This window comes from Nylanderia fulva, unplaced genomic scaffold (assembly GCF_048542155.1).
Source record: "Nylanderia fulva isolate GAGA-0341 unplaced genomic scaffold, ASM4854215v1 Scaffold4, whole genome shotgun sequence".
Taxonomy (NCBI): domain Eukaryota; kingdom Metazoa; phylum Arthropoda; class Insecta; order Hymenoptera; family Formicidae; genus Nylanderia; species Nylanderia fulva.
The window spans coordinates 6,282,618-6,303,502 of NW_028190476.1; the positions used below are offsets into that span (position 1 = coordinate 6,282,618).

At 29.0% G+C, this 20,885-nt stretch overlaps 1 protein-coding gene across 5 annotated transcripts in view; it reads left to right on the forward strand.

Moving 5' to 3' along the window:
* LOC114937841 (very long chain fatty acid elongase AAEL008004) overlaps positions 1-20,885 on the forward strand; it is a 52,858-nt gene that overhangs the window by 8,552 nt on the left and 23,421 nt on the right. For 3 of the 5 annotated variants that reach the window (XM_029311509.2, XM_029311508.2, XM_029311506.2), the window contains exon 1: positions 4,647-5,110. The exons of 1 other annotated variant lie outside the window; for it this stretch is intronic. The gene's annotated coding sequence lies outside the window, so the exon portion shown is untranslated. Of the gene's footprint in view, positions 1-1,133; positions 1,262-4,646; positions 5,111-20,885 lie in introns of those variants that run through there. One more of the 5 variants, XM_029311507.2, reaches the window with a different exon arrangement.

Here is a 20,885-nt window from a genome sequence, read left to right on the forward strand (position 1 = left end):
AATTTCATAAAACTATGCGAGATTCTTAATTATTGTAGATTGTACTAAGATATCATTTCTTTCGTACTTTGCATAACTGAAAATTTTTTATAGCATAATATTGCAAGAACGTTATTATTCACAAGGAAAATTAAGTAAAAATGCATATTCAAGTGCATATTCTTTGCAAATTTTTTTTCTATTTGCACGAATAATTTTGCAAGATTAGCCGCATAGAAATTTCGATGATATTCTACTTAATAAATAAGTTAACAGTAGATATCAAATCGATTAACGCATCCAATATTTATGCATTACGTAAACGTCATGCAACATTGAGTGCTTCCTGAAAATAATTATACAGTCATTCCGCCGTTATTACTTTAGCACTGTTATTTTTTTCAGATCGCAAAAGCCGCTTGCAAAATTAAGGTTAAGAAAGCGAGAGTGTTGCGTTAAATACTGCCGATGTAATATTATACTTCCACCTTTTACCTTAAAAAATAGGAACGCAGCAAAAATGTATTTTAAAATAAGATTTGCAAATTCGGTTGTTCAAATTTATTTTTAAAATTGAAAAGTGAGTAAAAAATGTTTAAATTAGAAGAATCCCTCTGCTTCTCTCGTATCTTTTATCAAAATAAAAACTTGTTTGCCATCTTAAAATAAGGCTAACAAGTCATTAAAATGTATTCTAAGAAAATAGAGAAGTGAGTAAGAAATATTTAAATTAGAAAAATCCTTCTGCTTCTATTATCTTTCATTGAAACAAAAAACTGGATTATCTTTTTTTTACGGAGTATAATTTGTTTTGAATGAAAGACTAATAGATAAAGTCGAGGCATTCTTAACACGAGTTTTTTGCAGATTTTTTTCTATCATGATTGATGATGATTTTTATATTACATACTCTTGAGATTTAAGGGGATGCCGGAGGTATGTTTTTACCGACTAAATGCGTATATTTAGTTTTTTTTAAATTACTTTTTATTGATTGTACTGATCAATAAATCCTTTTCCACGATTAAAGTAGGGTAGACCGGGGCTAGTTGAGCCATAGGGCAAGTAGGTCAATGGCTGTTATTCAGAAAGAAAGACGCGTACAGGAACGTGCAAGAGCGTTTTACCATATAACGATGATATCGCGCACCGAGTTTAATCGCATTCAGACACTCCAGACGGACGGACACACGACATATGTGTTTTTATACCTTATTTGTGAACTATTTGTCGTTACTGAGTTTTGGTCTCAAACGTTAACGAGAGGGTAGAAAAAATTGAAGTAAGTAATTTTAATATAAGGATATATATTAAAAAATTCATAGACGGGGCTAGTTGTGAAAGTGGCCCAACTTACCCCACATACATAGTTGAATAATGTATTAATGTAAATATTAATTTTGCTGTTTTTTTATTTATTTTACAGTTTAAGTCATATAAAAAAGTTTTTTTTTTTATTATAAAGTGCCATAACATATTGTTAATTTCTTTTTAATTTTTCTTCAAATTTGTTTTATTTTTTATTTCAAAATTTAATGAATAAATGTCATGTTTTGTTGATTTTGAATAATCAATATAAAGATTATAATAATGTAAAGAGTTAATTTCATTAAAATTATTTAATAATATAATTATTTTTCAATGATTTCCTATCTAATTTCAGTTTTTCAGCTCATTGACTAACTTACTCCACACGCTGTCTCAACTTACCCCACTAGTGGGGCACGTTGAGCCACTTGTTCTGCCGTCATTTGAGACGTTTCTCCTTTGTTGTGATTACATATTTAAAAATTTTTTGGTTATAATTAGGAGCTCACATGTCAAGCCTTTCATTTGATATAATCTTCATTTTTATACTATAAATAGATAAATATTTATATGACTTTAAACAAAAAGTGGTTCAACTCCGTCATATTTTTCTTTTCCGATTGAATCTCTTTTTTTCGCAAGGATATATTCTTGCGCAGTAGAAAAATTTGTGTTTTCTTGTTAAAAATGGCCCCCGTGAAAATTTTTCTGTTAAATATTTCACATATTCATGTGTTCATTTAACATATTACTGTTCTGTTAATTGAACTTAAATGTTAAATTATTAAAAGAACTGAAAGAGAATGTAAAAATAACACAATGTGCATCTATTTTTAATTTTACACAATAAATATGTTCTGCTTTATTAGTGACAAGATTTTTTTGAAAATTAGCAGAAAAAAATGTTGATTTTCTTTTTTATAATATAAGTGGGATGATAAAATCTAAAATTAACATATTTTTTGTTAATTTTTACATTAAAATTATGTTAATTTTCCACAAAATTTATTTTAAATTATTTAATAGTTTATTTTATTAAAATATTAACGCAATATTTGTCTCCATTTAACACATCCATATTATGTAAAATTAACAGAAAAATTTCTGTGGAGCGTTTAGGACATGTGATATCTGTTATGAATAATTATCTTAAATGAATTTGAGAGTTGCAAAATAATAATCGAACAATAATTTATTCCGGAAATCTATTCGAAATGCGATTACGAGGTCGTGATCTTTAAGCTCGTCGAGGATATTTGTACGGAAAACAGGAAATGTAGGCGTTTCTCTCTAGAGCGTTTAAGGTCGATCGAGAGATAAGGTCGCCTTGTCGATCGATTGCCTTCCATTCTCTTTTTTCATTTCACAATTCGCAAAGGACGATTGACGATTTGGAGGATTCGTAGTTCATCGGAAGAATGAACGAGAATGTCAAAGCATCCTTGTCGAGGACACGCGACGATTCTTCCTCGATTTCGTTCAAATATAATATTCTATTCCGTGTCAGTGAACTTGTCTGGCCTTCGGCGGAATATCCGGCCCTTCCTTGGAAAGTCCAAACTCGAAATAGCATCTCCTCAGCCGCGAGCAACTCAGAAATAAACGCTTACTAGTGATTTTATGACCGTACTTATGTATTGCGTACTTGCTGAGATATATAGATTCTCCAAGTTTTTAGACAGATAGTAGTTATCGATTTAATTTATGTATTCAGTGCTAAGCAATTTTTTTATTGTTTGTGCCGAACGATTCAATTCACCTGTTTGATATATTTTAATTTTCTTATATAGTTACACTGAAAAAATTAACTGAATTAATAAATATTTATTTGAATATTCCCAAATGAATGATTTATTTGAAATAAATAAATATTTTATGTTTTGAAAAAGATTTTCTTATATCAAATAAATATTTTTTATATCAAATCAATATTATTAGTTTCAAATAAATAATTAAATAAATAATTTATTTGGCAGTATTAAAATAAATACTTATTCGAATTCAATAAATTTTTTTCAGTGTATAAGTCGTAATTAATAATGTAATCGACATTAAGTATTAATTAAATTAAATTAAAAAAATATAATTCCTGATCAATTAAGTTTGTACAAGATTTTTGCATAATTGCAGTTGCGAAGTTGCGATTTTTTCTAAAATAATATTTTCTTTTCTTTTTGCTCCAATACATGTTTCTATTTTGTGCTCTCTCTTTGTTTCTGGAACTTTTTTAAAAATTTTTTAATTGAAATGGAAACGAAATCGTTTGACGTCTTGAGACATCTTTCAATTTGAGTGTTTTTACAATTTTGGGTGTTTTTACAATTTTGCATTTAAATCTATCAATTCGAGAAACAGAAAAAGATCTCTCAGAAGAAATTGAAAAAAAATTGTATAAAATAAGTTGAATAAGTTGAATACGAAAGTGATTGGTAAAACAACTATCAAAAAGCGAAAATGCATTACCCACAAAATCATTTTATACCATAACTTGGATATTATTAAAAATTATTTTCTCTAAAAACTATGTATTAAAAATAATATACTATATAATTTTTGTTAAAGAGTAATATATCGTGAAAAATTTATGTATTTTTGCTTTTAATCTAATCTAACTTATACTAAATAAAACACACATAATAAATACCAGGGACAGAGTTCACTCGCGGAATAAACCGTATTTATGTTTGCGATTTGTGAACATTTCTTTAATATGCATAGAATCCTACTTCGATTAAATTTAGCAAGATCAATCAGCAAATGATATTAAAATTGATATTTTGCATATTCATACGTATGTAAATTCGAAATTCGAAATACGTCCGGGTATACAAGAACGACATAAACCTTCATAAATAGATGACGCTTCGAAAAATCGTCGATATTTCTCGAATTTACATTTACATTACGCCGCGTGTAATTATATTTACTTTGATACTTGACTCGGCGATAAAAAAAAACAAATTCGAGAAGCCGTTGTCAGTGTCAAAGTGCAAGATTGATTTGCGCAATTAACATAAAGTAATGACATAATCCTCGGACACAATCGCACATATCCGGACAGCCCATACAGTCGAGGAATTCATCGTCGCCGCTGACGTCACTTGCGCGACTATACGTCAAAGAGCGTGTGCAGGTGAACCATACCATCTCGACGTCTCGCGTGGCGCATTCGACGAGATCCGGACGCGATAGACAGAGAGAGAGAGAGAGAGAGAGAAAGGTGGAGGGAGAAAGAGAGAAGGAGAAAGGGAAAACCAGAGAGAGAGAGAGAGAGAACGTGCGTGTATGTGTTGTGGCGGAGCGCGACAAAGTGGGAAGAAGGGACCAATATGGCGAATCGGTTAAAAGCAATGCACCGGCATCACGTTCGCCAGTCCGCGAGTTGGCACGACGGTAGTGCGTTCGACACTTCCGACGCGGTCGAGTAACGCTCCGATACCTTTTTTTCCTTTTCCGCATTATTTTTTTTTTTTCAATCACCTCTGCTCCGAAACTGTCATCGACAGTTCGGTTTGACATATTAGCTTTTTTTGCGCTCTCGGAGCAGCCGAAGCGGTCGATTTTTTTTGATGCGTATATATATTAGTAAGAATCACTGATAGCCGTCGTGCCGATCCCTTCGACTCCCTTCGGTCTTCCTTGTCCCGTAGCTGTCCGAAAGTTGAGAGAATCGGTGGGCGACCGGAGAAAGAGGGAGAGAGAGAGAGAGAGAGAGAAGAAGGAAGGCTACTTTCGCTTACGTCGAAGTGTCACGAAGATTGTTGTGTGTGTTACGGTTTTTGGACCAACGTTGACCAATTCGTGCGCGGTCTTCCGATAGTCAGTGAGTATTACAAGATTTTGTCTCTCTCGATGGAATTAATAAGAAATATTAATTTCATTGAGGTATCTGCTTTTATCTCGCAACGGCGAATAATATTTGTAATATTAATGAGAATCAATATTACGTAATGACATATGATATAATAAATAATAAAGTAATTGTACGATAATAAAATGATTGAAAAATTTATTTGTCAAATAAGTATGTCGAATAAAAATATTTTTCACTTTTCTTTTTCTTCAATTAAAAGAGGGAATTATTTATAAATAAATTATTCGCTGTTGATTAAACCGTTGGGATTAATTTTTGATACGAAGAATACTTATATATCAAGGTTGGGTATAAGTTAATGATTTTTTTTTCAATTAGAAGTTGGGTTAAAGTTAATTGCTTATAAAATTAATTTAGTTAAGTTAAAAGTTGCATGAACAGAATATTAAGATTAAATTAACTGAAGTTAAATTCAAAGTTAATTTTTAAAAACATTTATAAATATTAAATTGAATTTTGTTTGTTAATTCTTTTAAAATTTATAATAACAAACAACAAAGAAATTTTGATTTTTATATAGAAATATATTTTTTAGTAATTACAATTGATGACAAATGAACATAAAAATTAATAATACTTTATTTTAAAAATAATACGTTTATATAACTTATAAAAAACAATAATGGTATTCAGAGATAAAAGAAATTTAACTTAGGAAAAAAGTTAATTATTTTTAAAAATAACTGGTTAAAAATAACTGGTTGAAGTAAACATTAATACATTTAAAATTAACTGAGGTAAGATAAAAGTTATTAACTTTAACTTTTTTTAAACTTTTAATTATTTAATTAGTTATTACCCAACCCTGATGTATATACATGTATATATTGCACTGAAAAAAAATTTAATTAATTTTTATAAGTATTTAGTTCAATATGTTCAAATAAATCGTTTATTTGAAACTAATAATATTTATTCGATCGAAAATTCTTTTCAAAACAAATAAATATTTATTTGAACGCATTGAACTAAATATTTGTAAATTGAACGAGTTTGTTTTCAGTGTGCATATGGATCGATAATTCTTCCATATATCTATGACAATCGAAAATTCGATCTCGAAATTATATCGATTTCAATCTAAGCGACAGAATGAGAATTTTATTGAATTGGATTTTGTGCAGGTCGTAAACTAAATTGAATTATTGATGAATACGAGTCTCGTGAGAGTCGGAGCAGTGTTCTGTGTCTGCGATTTCAATTATTCCCTCGGACATCGATTGATCGCTCGTCCGAGTTCACTTGTCCGAATGCATACGAAATGTACCATTTCCACTTCTTCCTTCCTTCCTCCTTATATTGAATCTCCTCTTTTATGAATCACCTCGAGCGCTTGATTTGACTTCGATTCACGTTCCACTCGTTTCGCGATAGACTGTGGGAGCATTTAATGAACGTATTTATAGTCGTTAGGCCATCCTTATGTACCGAGGGAAGCCTTGAGTCAGCGTTTCACGATGCGAGCCGCGTTCTTACGTTCATTTTGTTTTGCGATTAGCAAGACGGGATGATCGTTTACACAACATCGTTGCAACAATAAGTCACGTCACAGGCTCCCACAATGATCCTTCAATCCTAAGTTATCTCTAGTTTTTTCACTCATTATTATAGAAACAATAACGTCTGTGAGCCTCAGTTTCTCATTATCTCTCCATATGATACACGAAAGTTTAAGATACAAGAAGAGATCAGAAAATGTCAAATCTTATTTCTTTAAAGAATCTGAATTTTTGAATTATTTTTCTTTTTTATACTTCGAGACATTTTTGTATTATAATAAAGAGGCGATGTTGTCTCCCGAACGGTGTAGTTTTTTAAAATAATGTGTTTGCGATAATCAAATATAGATAAAATAGATGTAATATAGATAAAATAGATGTATATATAGTTGTAGATAAATAGTAACAAAGTAAATAAACGTACAAATTGCACGTACATTTTACATGATAAGTAACATGTGTTTTTTTTATGTGCAATACAAGCATACATATACGGGGTGTTTCTGAATAAGTGCGAAAAATGCGAAAAAAATAGGAGATGATTTTTCGTCGAAAATTAAGAGGGAGGTAAAAATTGAATTTTTATTTTTTTTTTTTAAATTTTACTACAAGTTTCATTTTTTTAATTTTTTCGTCGAAAATTAAAGGAGATTTTTTTATAAACATATACTCTTATATCCCTTCCTGAGAAGTTACACTTTTTTAAAGAGGGAGGTAAAAATTGAATTTTTATTTTTTTTCTCAAATTTTACTCCAAGTTTCATTTTTTAAATTTTTTCGTCGAAAATTAAAGGAGATTTTTTATATAAACATATATCTTATATCCCTTCCTGAGAAGTTACACTTTTTTAAAGAGGGATGTAAAAATTAAATTTCTATTTTTTTTTCTCAAATTTCACTCCAAGTTTCATTTTTTAAATTTTTTCGTCGAAAATTAAAGGAGATTTTTTATATAAACATATACTCTTTTATCCCTTTCTGAGGAGTTACACTTTTCTAAAGAGGGATGTAAAAATTAAATTTTTATTTTTTTCTCAAATTTTACTCCAAGTTTTATTTTTTTAATTTGTCTGAGGGATATAAGAATATATCATATAAAAAATCCCTCTTAATTTTCGACAAAGAATCATGTAAAATTTTTCGCACTTATTTAGATACACCTTATATATACTTATCACTTATTAGCATTCGAAAACAAAAGTTTTAATTTCCTTTTCTGTCTCTTTCTTTCACTCACTCACTTTTTCCTTATCAGATACACACATATTTTACCTATTATAAATAATCTATGCTCAAGAACCGCAGGTGCGATCGTGTCTTTTATTTTTGGAGATCTAGATGCTCTCATTTCAACATGAAATCATCGGGTTTTAAATGTAAACTCGTGTCGTCGCGTACAATTCTGCATTACATAACGTAACAATAGTGTATTATGATTAATTGTCGCACGATATGCGACACGTAACACGCAATGTTTCGTTATCCGGAGTGGGATGTTCCGGGACCGAGATTCCGACATTATTTCTCGTTGTGATACATCGTTGGTGATAAAAAAAAGCTTTCGCATACGAAGCGACGCGGTTTTTTCTATAAAATTTGTAAGAAATTTGTTTGTTGCCTTGATATCAATCTTTCTCACGTATGCATATAATAAACCTCTCATTAAAACTCTCATTAACAGGGTTGGGTAATAACTAGTTAATTAGTTAAAAAGTTTATAACTTTTAACTTAGCTTAAAATTAGTTAATATAAATGTATTAATTTTTAACTTCAACTAGTTACTTTAAATTTATTAACTTTTTTCCTAATTGTAAATTAAATTTCTTTATCTCTGAATACCATTACTGGTTTTTTATAAGTTATAAATGTATTATTTTTAAAATAAAGTATCATTAATTTTTATGTTCATTTGTCATCAATTTTATAATTACAAAAAAATATATTTCTATATAAAAATCAAAATTTCTTTGTTATTTGTTATTATAAATTTTAAAAGAATTAACAAACAAAATTCTAATTTAATATAAATATTTTTAAAAATTAACTTATTTGGATTTAACTTCAGTTAATTTAATCTTAATTTTTTGTTCATGCAACTTTTAACTTAACTAAATTAATTTTATATGCAACTAACTTTAACTTAACTTAGTTTTAAAAAATCATTAACTTATCCAACCCTGCTTATTAAATATACTTATGCAATTCTTGTTAAAAGAATTTTTTTTATAGATGAAAAGATTAACATTGCTTTGATAAATATTTACCTTCTCTTTTTCTCTCTCTCACGATAAACTATGTTTGGATCTAATCCAAACGTAATAATGTGCGGCCGTCGTTTATCGTGTTTACTTTATCAAATGATAGAGGGGATTAGTATAAAATGATAAGTATATAATTCGAGCTAATAGTTTTATCTTGACACTTATATTTATATATATATACTTAACTTATTTAATATTTATAGACAGATAGAATCTGTCGATTTGTATGCATATATACATATACATACATATATTATTCTTATATACATACAATAGATAATCATTAACCAAAGATAAAATTCAAAATAAAATTGTAGCGTGTTGTTTAAATAGACTAATTATTAAGATAATGATAATTCAGAATTCGAGCAAGAAATAATGTGATTTAATGAAAATTTGTCTTTATCTATGTAAAACTGTGGGGAAAAATGTATCAATAATTGAAGAGGATAAAAGAGAGATAAAGCATTAAAATAACATAACTTACTGTCAAATAGCAGGAGTTAGTTTGCATAGATGAAACGTTGATCTTTCGTTTGATTGTTACATTACGTCAGATTTTTTCCAAGAAAATGATTATTTTCCTAGAAAGATTCTCATTTTAAAGATAATTTCTACAAATCATATGATGACATTATGACATAATCTTAAAATCAGTATTACATATGTACACATATATATATATATATATATATATATATATATGTTGTACATGTCATATATAAACTCGGTTTAAACTCTGACGACGTCGCTATATTTATCAGACAATGTCAATTATGATTCACCGTCACTTTTTTAGGACGTGTCCAATTTTATTATCCCTAATGATTTACAATTTTCATAAAAATAAAATTACTTTCTTCTCTCGTGTAATTTACGAGCGCGTCGAAACATGTGTAACATTTAATATTTTACAGTCCCGACGCGCGTTAAAAAATATTTGCAGACACGTAAATAAGCCGGTGTATGGCACAATCGGTGAAAAGAAGGAAACAAATTGCTCAATCGAATACATATTTGTGCGGGTGTTTTTTAATATTTAACTAAAAGGAGAAAGGATACCATTTTTCTTTCAGCTTCCGCAAGAGTGCGAAATAGTTTTCATACATTTTTTTTTCAAGACCTTTCACACATTCCCATTACAGACGATTAAAGCTAGTTTCAGAGGTAATAGAGTATGACGAACATTACCAATAAAATTACAGCGATTAGTAACGTACCATAAAAAATCTTACAGGTATTACAGGTTTATAGGTAGCAAGATAAATTTTTTAAACACGGCTTATTTTTTCCTCCAATTACTCTCAATTACCTGTGACATATTTTCCAAATAGCAATGAGTCTGTAGTCCGTATATATTCCTATCATTTTTCAATTACACATTATTTTTTAAATATTGATTTTTTTAATATAATTAGTGGTATTATTTTTTTTTTAATTTACGTGTATGCAAATTTTTTTTTATATCGCTAGATAATATTATTTTACGTTTATTGTATATATTATATATAAATTTCAACCATTTCACAGTTTAAGCCATTATTTCAGACTATACTACTTTTAGGCCAATAATAAAAAATACGCATAATTAAATGAGATTGCGCATTAGATAATTAACCAACGTTATTCTACCATTGGAATGATATACGGTCCCGCGGAATTCTGTGTAAACCGAGTAAACTAGTTTCTGCTTAACTAACCGGCTATGCCACTGTATACAGTAACGCAATCGGTAAAAGCTGTTGTATAATCCACACGCAAGATGCAAAAAAAAACTCGCACTACGCACTTTTTAAGTATTTTTAACAAGAGTGCGCAGCTCTGGCGATCAATCTCGGATTCTCTCATTTATACTTATATTGATGGACCATCGATCGCACGTCGATCCATCCGAATCTTGGCTAAATGTTCCGATGATCTCGCGGCCACACACACATATATAAATATATGTATACCCACAGCCCCATACAACACAAAATATTATGAATGTTTTTCAAAAATATTTCTAAATATTTCTATAAAATATTGCATAAAAACATTTTTAAATAGTTTTAGAAATATTTTAAAATAATTTTAACATTTTTTGTGATAACATTTTTTAGAATATTAAAAAAAAATTTTTTAAATATTTTTAAAAATGTTCTTCATCGCTCAGATAATATTATTTTCTTAAATATTTGATACATATTTTTGAAATATTAGTTTAAATCTGTATTCAAAAATATTTTTTAAACATGAAAAAGCGGACATAGAAACATTTTAAAAATATTTTGTGCACTATGGGAGTTGAAAAATTTCTGTTAAATTTAACAGATATCATATGTCTCAAACGGTCCACAGAAATGTTTCTGTTAATTTAACATAATATGGATATGTTAAATGGAGACACAAATATTGTCTTTATACTAAATACTTTAACACAAAATAAATGTAAAACTTCAAATAATTTAAAATAAATTTTGTGTAAAATTAACATATTTTTAATATAAAAATTAACGAAAAATATGAAAAATTTTAGATTTTATCATACCCACTTATATTATAAAATAGAAAATCAATTTTTTCCTGTAAATTTTAACAGATAAATCTTGTTATTTAATTTAATGTTTAAGTTTAATTATGTTAAATTAACACATGAATGTGTTAAATATTTAATACACAAATTTTAACGGAGACCGTTTTTAACAAGAAAACGCAAATTTTTCTACTGTGAACTATTAAAAAATAATACTATATTACCCCACGATTACCATAGAAAATCAACATTTTTTCTGTAAATTTTAACAGAAAAATCTTGTCACTACTAAAACAGAACATATTTATTGTGCAAAATTAAGAATAGATGTACATTGTGTTATTTCTACATTCCTTTTCAGTTCTTTAATTAATTTAACATTTAAGTTCAATTAACAAAACAGTAATATGTTAAATGAACACATGAATATGTGAAATATTTAAGAGAAAAATTTTCACGGGGACCGTTTTGAAGAAGAAAACACAAATTTGTTTACTGAGTATACATACACAAATTCATACGTGTCGGCTCGTGGCAGCTGACAAGTGCCAACTTATTCTACCTATTACGTGAAACGTACCGTGTTGCGACACGACCGGCAAATTTTCTGACAGAGATCGAAACGAGTCCTGCTTTCTCCCGAATTTTTCAGCAGCAGACCTGGTCGCGCGCGTGATCGCGCGCGCACCTACGGATGTGCCCGGTACATACTTACACATGTTTTTCTCTCTCGCGTACGAAATTCGCGATCTCATGCCTCCCCGTCATTAGCGTCGGGGTTTCATTAATAAATGAAAGTCGCGCGCGCGATTTATACACATACCAGGTCCGAGAGAGAGCAAAGTCCGTTCGTCCGCGCGAGCTGATCGACCAAGGCCGGAACGAACGTCCGTTTTTCGTTTCGCATTCGTATGCGCGTTCTCGTTCAACGAACCTATTACTTTGCCGCTCTCATTACGCGCGACACACAACGCGCGTGTCTCCGCGGCTTGTCACGTTTATTTATCTCCCGTCCGCGAGCGATCGGTATCGCGCGTTTACACGGAAAGGGCATCGTGTTCCTATATATGTATGATTTCGAGATAAGGAGATTTTTCGATCAATTAAAACGCCACCGCTTAATTAAATGCTAATTCGGTGACATTTGATATTGTCTGCGATCTTTTTTTTTATGCACACTAGGGTTGGGTAAGTTAATGATTTTTTTAAAAATTAGTTAAGTTAAAGTTTGTTGCTTATAAAATTAATTTAGTTAAGTTAAAAGTTGCACGAACAACAAATTAAGATTAAATTAACTGAAGTTAAATCCAAATTTAATTTTTAAAAACATTTATATTAAATTGGAATTTTGTTTATTAATTCTTTTAAAATTTGTAATAACAAACAATAAAGAAATTTTGATTTTTATACAGAAATATATTTTTTGATAATTACAATTAATATAATACTTTATTTTAAAAATAATATGTTTATAACTTATAAAAGAACAATAATGGTATTCAGAGATAAAAGAAACTTAACTTAGGAAAAAAGTTAATCAATACATTTTAAATTAATTAAGCTAAATTAAAAGTTATTAACTTTTTAACTTTTTTTTAACTTTTAACTAATTAACTAGTTATTACCCAACCCTGATACACACTGAAAAACAAATTATTAAATTAATAAATATTTATTTCAAATTAATAAATATTTATATTTTAATAAATATTTATTTCGTATAATATTTAATAAATATTTTTTTAATACTGTCTAATGAATCATTTATTTAAAACATATACATATTTATCTGTGTTGCAAAATTATTTATATATTAAATAAATATTTTTTACATGAGATTATTATTAGGTTTATATAAATAATTTATTAGGCAGTATTGAAATATTTATTCGAACTCAATAATTTTTTTTCAGTGTAGAAATGTTACAATTGTAAGTACTACTATTCGTTTAATGTTTCTCGAAATAATGGCTTTGTACACGGAGAGAATTTTCTCTTAGAATTTACCCTGAAAATCATGATAATCATGGAACAATATAAATGTTGTAAAAAAAAATTAATATGTACACTGAAAAAAATTCATGTCCTTTTACATGGAAATTACTTGTTAAAAACTAGAAAAATAACTTAATTATTACTATAATTTTTTCTATATTTTTAAAAGTAAAAATACATATTGATGTAAAATATAGCTAAAATTACTATTTTTATGTAAAAATTACTTGTAATTTTAAATTTAACATTTTTTATTAATTTTATTTATAAGATTATTTTATAGCATTTATACATTACTAGCATTTTCTATGTGTAATTCCATGTTCAGGGGAATAGATTTAATTTTGAAAATATATAAGAATATGTTTTATATAAATTACATATATAATCTGTAATCTTCCATATAGGCAATATGTAATTTCACACAAATATTTTTCTCAGTGTACATAGTAAAATTAATCGAACATATTTTATATCTACCTAGATATATTAATATTTTTTATTATGAAAAATATTTTAATCAGAGAAACTCAGGGTTGAGTAATAACTAGTTAATTAGTTAAAATTTTAAAAAAAGTTAATAACTTTTAATTTAGCTTAATTAATTTAAAATGTATTGATTAACTTTTTTCCCAAGTTAAATTTCTTTTATCTCTGAATACCATTATTGTTCTTTTATAAGTTATAAACACATTATTCTTAAAATAAAGTATTATATTAATTGTAATTATCAAAAAATATATTTCTGTATAAAAATCAAAATTTCTTTATTGTTTGTTATTACAAATTTTAAAAGAATTAACAATAAACAAAATTCCAATTTAATATAAATGTTTTTAAAAATTAAATTTGGATTTAATTTCAGTTAATTTAATCTTAATTTGTTGTTCGTGCAACTTTTAACTTAACTAAATTAATTTTATAAGTAATTAACTTTAACTTCACTTACAAATTTCTTCCGTCCCACGACAATATATTTTGAGGGTAAATTCTAAGAGAAAATTCTCTCTGTGTACATGCTGTCGAAATGTAATAGATTATTCGCGGATCTATCTGCACGAAAGTATAATCTACAATCCTTAAGATTATTCGTGGATCTGGAAAGATTGCTGATAACAGGTTTCGACTGTTTTCGTTCGCGGCAGCCCATCGGCGACGTTGAGGAAGGACTTTAATATGGTGGTTATATAAGGGGATTCTCTCCCTGCCTTTTCTCTCTCTCTCTCTCTTTCTCTTTATCTCTCCCCGCGCCGCCATTAATGCGTTACAGCGGCTCTCGGCAAGTTACAACTTCATGCAGCTATGCACTTTCCCCGTTGCAGCTTCGCTGCGGCTGCTGGTTGATTATTCGCGGCAGTAGTCGAGATTGTCTGTTAAAAAAAATTGACAGCTCTCCTTGATCTGGATCCAGTTTGCCTCCTTGTATCTGAAGAGAATATCTGAAAATTCGAAAGGTTACGTATATAGAGGCATGCGGAAACAAAAATGACGAAGGTCGACTTGCGAGATCTAGGATCCGCTTTCTCGCTTCTCGATTACATCATCGACCTTACCGTTTCGTGATTCGCTCATCATCCGCATCGTGTGAGATAATCCGATGCAATATCGTGTGTTTGAAAATTCGGGTGTACCCATACACCGCGAAATATTATTTAAATCTTTTAAAAATATGTTAATGTATGTAAAAAATAGAAATGTATGTAATATTTTTGAAATCTTTTAAAAATATTTCTTACAAATATTTCTTTACACATATTTCTTAAATATAGTTTAAAAATATTTCTTAAAATGGAAATGTATGTAATATTTTTAAAATCTTTTAAAAATGTTTCTTAAAACATCAAATAATTCTCGAAAATATTTTTAAAATGTTTCTATGTTCGATTTTTCATGTTTAAAAAATATTTTTGAGTATAGATTTAAACTAATATTTCAAAAATATGTATCCAATATTTAAGAAAATATTATCTGAGCGATAAAATTTTAAAATTATTTGAAAATATTCCTAAAACTATTTTAAAATGTTTTTATGCAATATTTTATAGAAATATTTAGAAATATTTTTTGAAAACATTCATAATATTTTGTATGGATATTTAGCTCCTTCTAGCGTGCGAGTGAAATTTTTTTTAAATTTATATTTAAAGTCGCGACTTTCCTTTTTTTTCAAAGTGTCGAAATAGCGACAATCTCTCTCTCTCTCTTTCTTTAATTACAAGCAAATTTATGGGTATATCCTGCGTGGAACGTGGCGGATGTAACATAACGCGCGCGATCAGCTTGATGTAAAAATGTAAATGTATGTAAGTACGGATAAGTAGTAATTTTTGCAATATTCCTATTCCAAATTCCGCTTCGGGCGATCGATTGTCTCGAAGAATTGCGAGAATATATAAAGACGATTTGAAAGAAGTAAACTTTTAATGAATAATACAATGCTATTGGCCAATTAATATATTCCGCATTGGCGAAATTATTCAGTCGATATTATCGACTACGTTATCAAATATATACCTTTGTTGGTTGTAACAACGTCGTCGTAACAACGTCGGTGTTGCGACATACAATCCGTGTGCGAGTTCGGATACACCAATTTGCGTGATTTGTTTCGACTATTTTCAAAGAATTTTAATTTTTTATACAGCTTTTTATCCAATTTTTTTATACAGTTATGTTAGCCACTGCGCTTGCACGGAATATTATGCGACATTTTGCGGAAAACGCGTAACAGTGTCATTAATTGCGTATATTGATACCAGAAGGTAGATACCCGGAGATAGATAATTTGTCCACTGATGATTTCATTCGTGTACCTAACTGCAGTTTAAAAGACTTTTGCTTCTGTAGCGTCCGCATAATCTTGACAGTAAGGTGTAATTTTCGAAGAAAATTGGTGCATTCTTGGGTTTGGAGGAAAATTATAGCTCCATTTCTCTCGAGTTTGTATTCCATTCGCAAAATATTTCAATTCGGATTAGATTCTATACTGAAAAAAAATTTATTGAATTCGAACAAGTATTTATTTCAATACTGCCTTATAAATCATTTACCTGAAATTAATAATATTGATTTGATGTGAAAATTAATTTAATATTTTTTTTTCTCAGTGCATGAATTCAGTGATATTCTAAAATTTAGTACATTTGAATAAAAAGAGAGATAATGAATCTTAAATATGTATTTAATGAATATAATTAGATTTTATTATGTTCAAGTTTAGATCAAAATTTCTTATTAAACATTCGCTATATAAAATTTATTGCTGGAATTGCTTGAATATTCAAGCTGTTACGTTTGAAATAATGGAAATAACGAACAGGAAAATCATTTGTGTAATTTGTATCATTAAATTGTTCGATGTGCTTTGAAGCGTGATGATTTGGAGCTTATTCTATCTCTTCAGAGTTAATGATGTTTTTTTTTCATTTTAATAATCATAATCATCCTCACAACTTAGCGATGATATTTCGTGGCATGTCTCCTTTGGGATCAGAGGTACGTGACTGCAATTTTGTTGTGCAACTTTAGAAGAAATGGCAAAGGCCACTACTTCTCCCCGGATCATTAGAACGTCATTTCATCACGAACGTCTATAATGGCGTGTTCTCCTCGAAAAGCACAGCCGCAAATACCTATCCTAGTAGAATAAACAGCCTTTATGTCACGTTATGTTTCTTTCTCTGTAGCTATTCCCAAAAAAATTATCGCCGAAAAAGGTTTCTTGGTTCTCTCACCGCGCCATGTTAAATTGTGACGTCAGAGGCGAGAAAATACAAAATTTTTGCGTATCATTTTTACATAAAAAAATATTTTGATGAAATACAACATTAGATGATTTTAATAGATTTTGAAAATACTCGGAACAATTTTTTTTTCTTGACAGTCAATCAACAACCGTAAAATAATTATTTTAATTATTATTAAAATTTTATTATTATTTTATATTAATATATATTAATATATAATATATAATATTAATATATAATATTAATTATAGATAAGATATAAGATAATATATAATATATAATATGTAATATACAATATATATATATTAATATATAATATATATTAATATATAATATATAATATTAATATACAATATATATATATTAATATATAATATATATTAATATATAATATATATTAATATATAATATATATTAATATACAATAATATATATATATATGTATTAATATATGAATATATTAATATATATATTTGACATATGTCACAATCATTTGACAGGTGTTGATGATAAAGGGAAAAAGTCAGTTTTCGGAGTATTTAAAAAATGTATTAAAGCCATCTAAAGTTGCGTTTGATGAAAATATCTTTTTATCGGAGAATAAGACGCAAAAATTTTATATTTTCTCGCCTCTGACGTCACAATTCAACATGACCGCGGCGAGGACCAACGAGCCCGAAATGTCAAATCGTCGGTTCGAGAGCACGAACGCGCGTTTCCTCACGAAATCGCCGCGACCTTGCCCTGGTCTCGTTCGAGTTATCGTACGCACGTGCAGCTTCGTGTTACACGTACGTTAATGCCTATGTCCGCATTGTACATACTCGTGATGCACATCCGAGGGCGGCCGCAGTAGCAGCCGCATAATTTTAGATAAAGCGATATTAAAGTGGCGTGTGCATATGGTTAAAGAGGCGTCGTCCACAATTCGTCGGGCCTCGGATAATTCATCAAATAATTAGACACGATCTCTTCTCGCGCTGCGAGATGTTTCTTACGTCGCGGAATGTGGGAAAAATCGATTGTATCATGTCGAAGGTATACATATATTGCGTAGTTTTCATATATATGTTTACATAAATATGAGCGGAGAAGATAAATATTTGAGAGGTGTCTGTGTACGTTATAAATCGAAAGAGGTACAACGTTCACGTTCGGCGCTCCGCGTTCTTAACGGATGAGCTACATCCGTCCACATCATTTCATATTCCGTTTTCGATACTGTACACCTAGATCCAACCTAGTCAGCAAATCCGGATATCTTGATATTTTTTGCGAGAGACAATCCTAGCTAATAACAAAATATTACGACAAGCGAATCTTTCATAGCTATTTTCTGCATCACGTATTTAACATTTTTTTAATTGTTAAATTTTATTCTATATTTATCTAGTACGAATATTATCAAAAATGTATATAATTATTTTTTATTTTTTTCCATGAGAGTTAAATTTATAATAAAAGTTTCCTTTATGAGAGTTAAATTTTAGGACAATAAAAGTTAGTTGCTTATAAAATTAATTTAGTTAAGTTAAAAGTTGCATGAACAAAAAATTAACTCTGTTAAAGTTAAGTTGAGTTAAAATTAAATTAACTGAAGTTAAATCAAAAGTTAATGTTTTTAAAAACATTATTTATACTAAATTGGAATTTTGTTTGTTAATTCTTTTAAAATTTATAGTAACGAAGAAATTATTTTGATTTTTATACAAAAATATATTTTTTGGTAATTACACTTGATAACAAATGAACAGTTTTAATTTATAAGGAAACAATAATGGTATTCAGACATAAAAAAAATTTAATTTACTGTTAGGAAAAAAGTTAATAAGGTTAAAAATAACTATTAATTTTTTTAAACTTTTAACTAGTTATTATCTAACCTTGTTTTATAACAATATTTTTTTTTTTTAAATTGATAAGGAAAGGGAAAGGGAGAAGGGGAAAAGGCGCATTCACGAAAAGTGTACCGAGTAAGAAAAATAAATTATAGATGTGGTTGACCGGTGTTTAGCATAAATCACTGATCACGAGTCGCAACAAACACTTTCCATGCATAACTGAGGCTGCTCGAGGTCGTCGCGCATTAAATTTACGTCATTCGTACATTTCTTATCCGATTGAGTACAATAGGCATTTCTTTATCGTTTATCACACAAAACGATCGAAATCTCTATCAATCTAACTCACATCGATCCACTACGTTACTTGGAATTTTGCAAATATAGTTTGTCAAATATATCGGTATTTGTATATTTGCATCAAATATATTGCATTACATTAACAGGAAAAATGTTGTAATAACATACTATAAAACTTACGCGAATTTTACATGTTAATGTATGTATTGTGTGTTACGAGAGATTTTTCACAATGCTGTGCGAGCATGTTATGTAAAGGGTAAACAGAATATTTTGCTGTTCAGCTCAATATTTTTCAGTAGGTATATATGATGGATTGTTTTTCATTATATTTCTTTAAAGAAATAACAATTTAGTTTTCCTCCTTTATATAAATTATATTACGTTAATGTTGCATAGATCGTAATGCGTCGCCAAAATTGTTACAAATCAACCGCACTGAAAACAAAATTTGTTAAATTAACAAATATTTAGGTCAAAACTGTCAAACGAATTATTTATTCATTTTCAAAAGGATTTTCTTATATCAAATAAATATTTTTCATATCAAATAAATATTATTAGTTTCAAATCAATGATTTATTTGACAGTATTGAAATAAATACTTATAAGAATTAACTAAATTTTTTTTTCAGTGCGTGAATAGAAAAGAATTATTAATTTGTTGATCTTCGAAATCAATTCTTTCATTACCTCTTCGATTGTATTGAGAGTTATGGAATGTCTTGTATTGAATTTTGTGTCTCGATCTTCTTACATAAGCATGGTGAATTACAGGTAAAATCGAAAGCGAAAATCACATTGTACTATGATGTTATCGGCAAAATTTTTGCAAATTGGCTGAACGGCTGTCCACCCAAGGTTTGTACAATTAACAAGCTGCTTCTCCCCCTCGATCGAAAGTATACGTGACCCCGAGTGTTACGTCAAAAAAGAAAAGAAAGTCCAACCTTGAGTCCTTGACGAACCGCGAGTTTTTGACGGGACGCTATGAATAGTTGACGTTGCGATTAAGAAATCTGTTCCGATAAAAATTTCTCAATTTTGATCCCGCTCACATTTATTCACGGCCTAACTATCAATATTTTAATTTTAATTATCTTGAGCGAACAAAAATTTGCTATGATTTATCATCACGATCGCGATAACGATTTTCGTTATCGTCACATGTGCTTCTTATTTATTATTTCTTTGCTTCCTGGTATACAGTTTGCATAAAAATTGTGATTTTCAAGAATGCACTTTTTGACGTTTATCAAGGTTTTTTTTGATCGTGATCGGGCGGCTAAATATCAATCACAATAATCAGTCGAGATGATAGCAGCCTTGACACGCTCTTTTCGACGATTTTGTTTGTGTTTACACTTTTATTACGTGTTATTTCAATGACGAGGTACATCAGTCGCAACGAGAAATGAAAAGAAACGCCTTACCGAAATGCTACTCTACAGATACGTGTCATCTCGGTGATTTCTCGTAATAACAAGGAAGATCATACGTGTGCAATCATATACCTTTCCTTCCATTGATTCTGTGTGGGAAAATGATGTGGAAGAGACATATGTT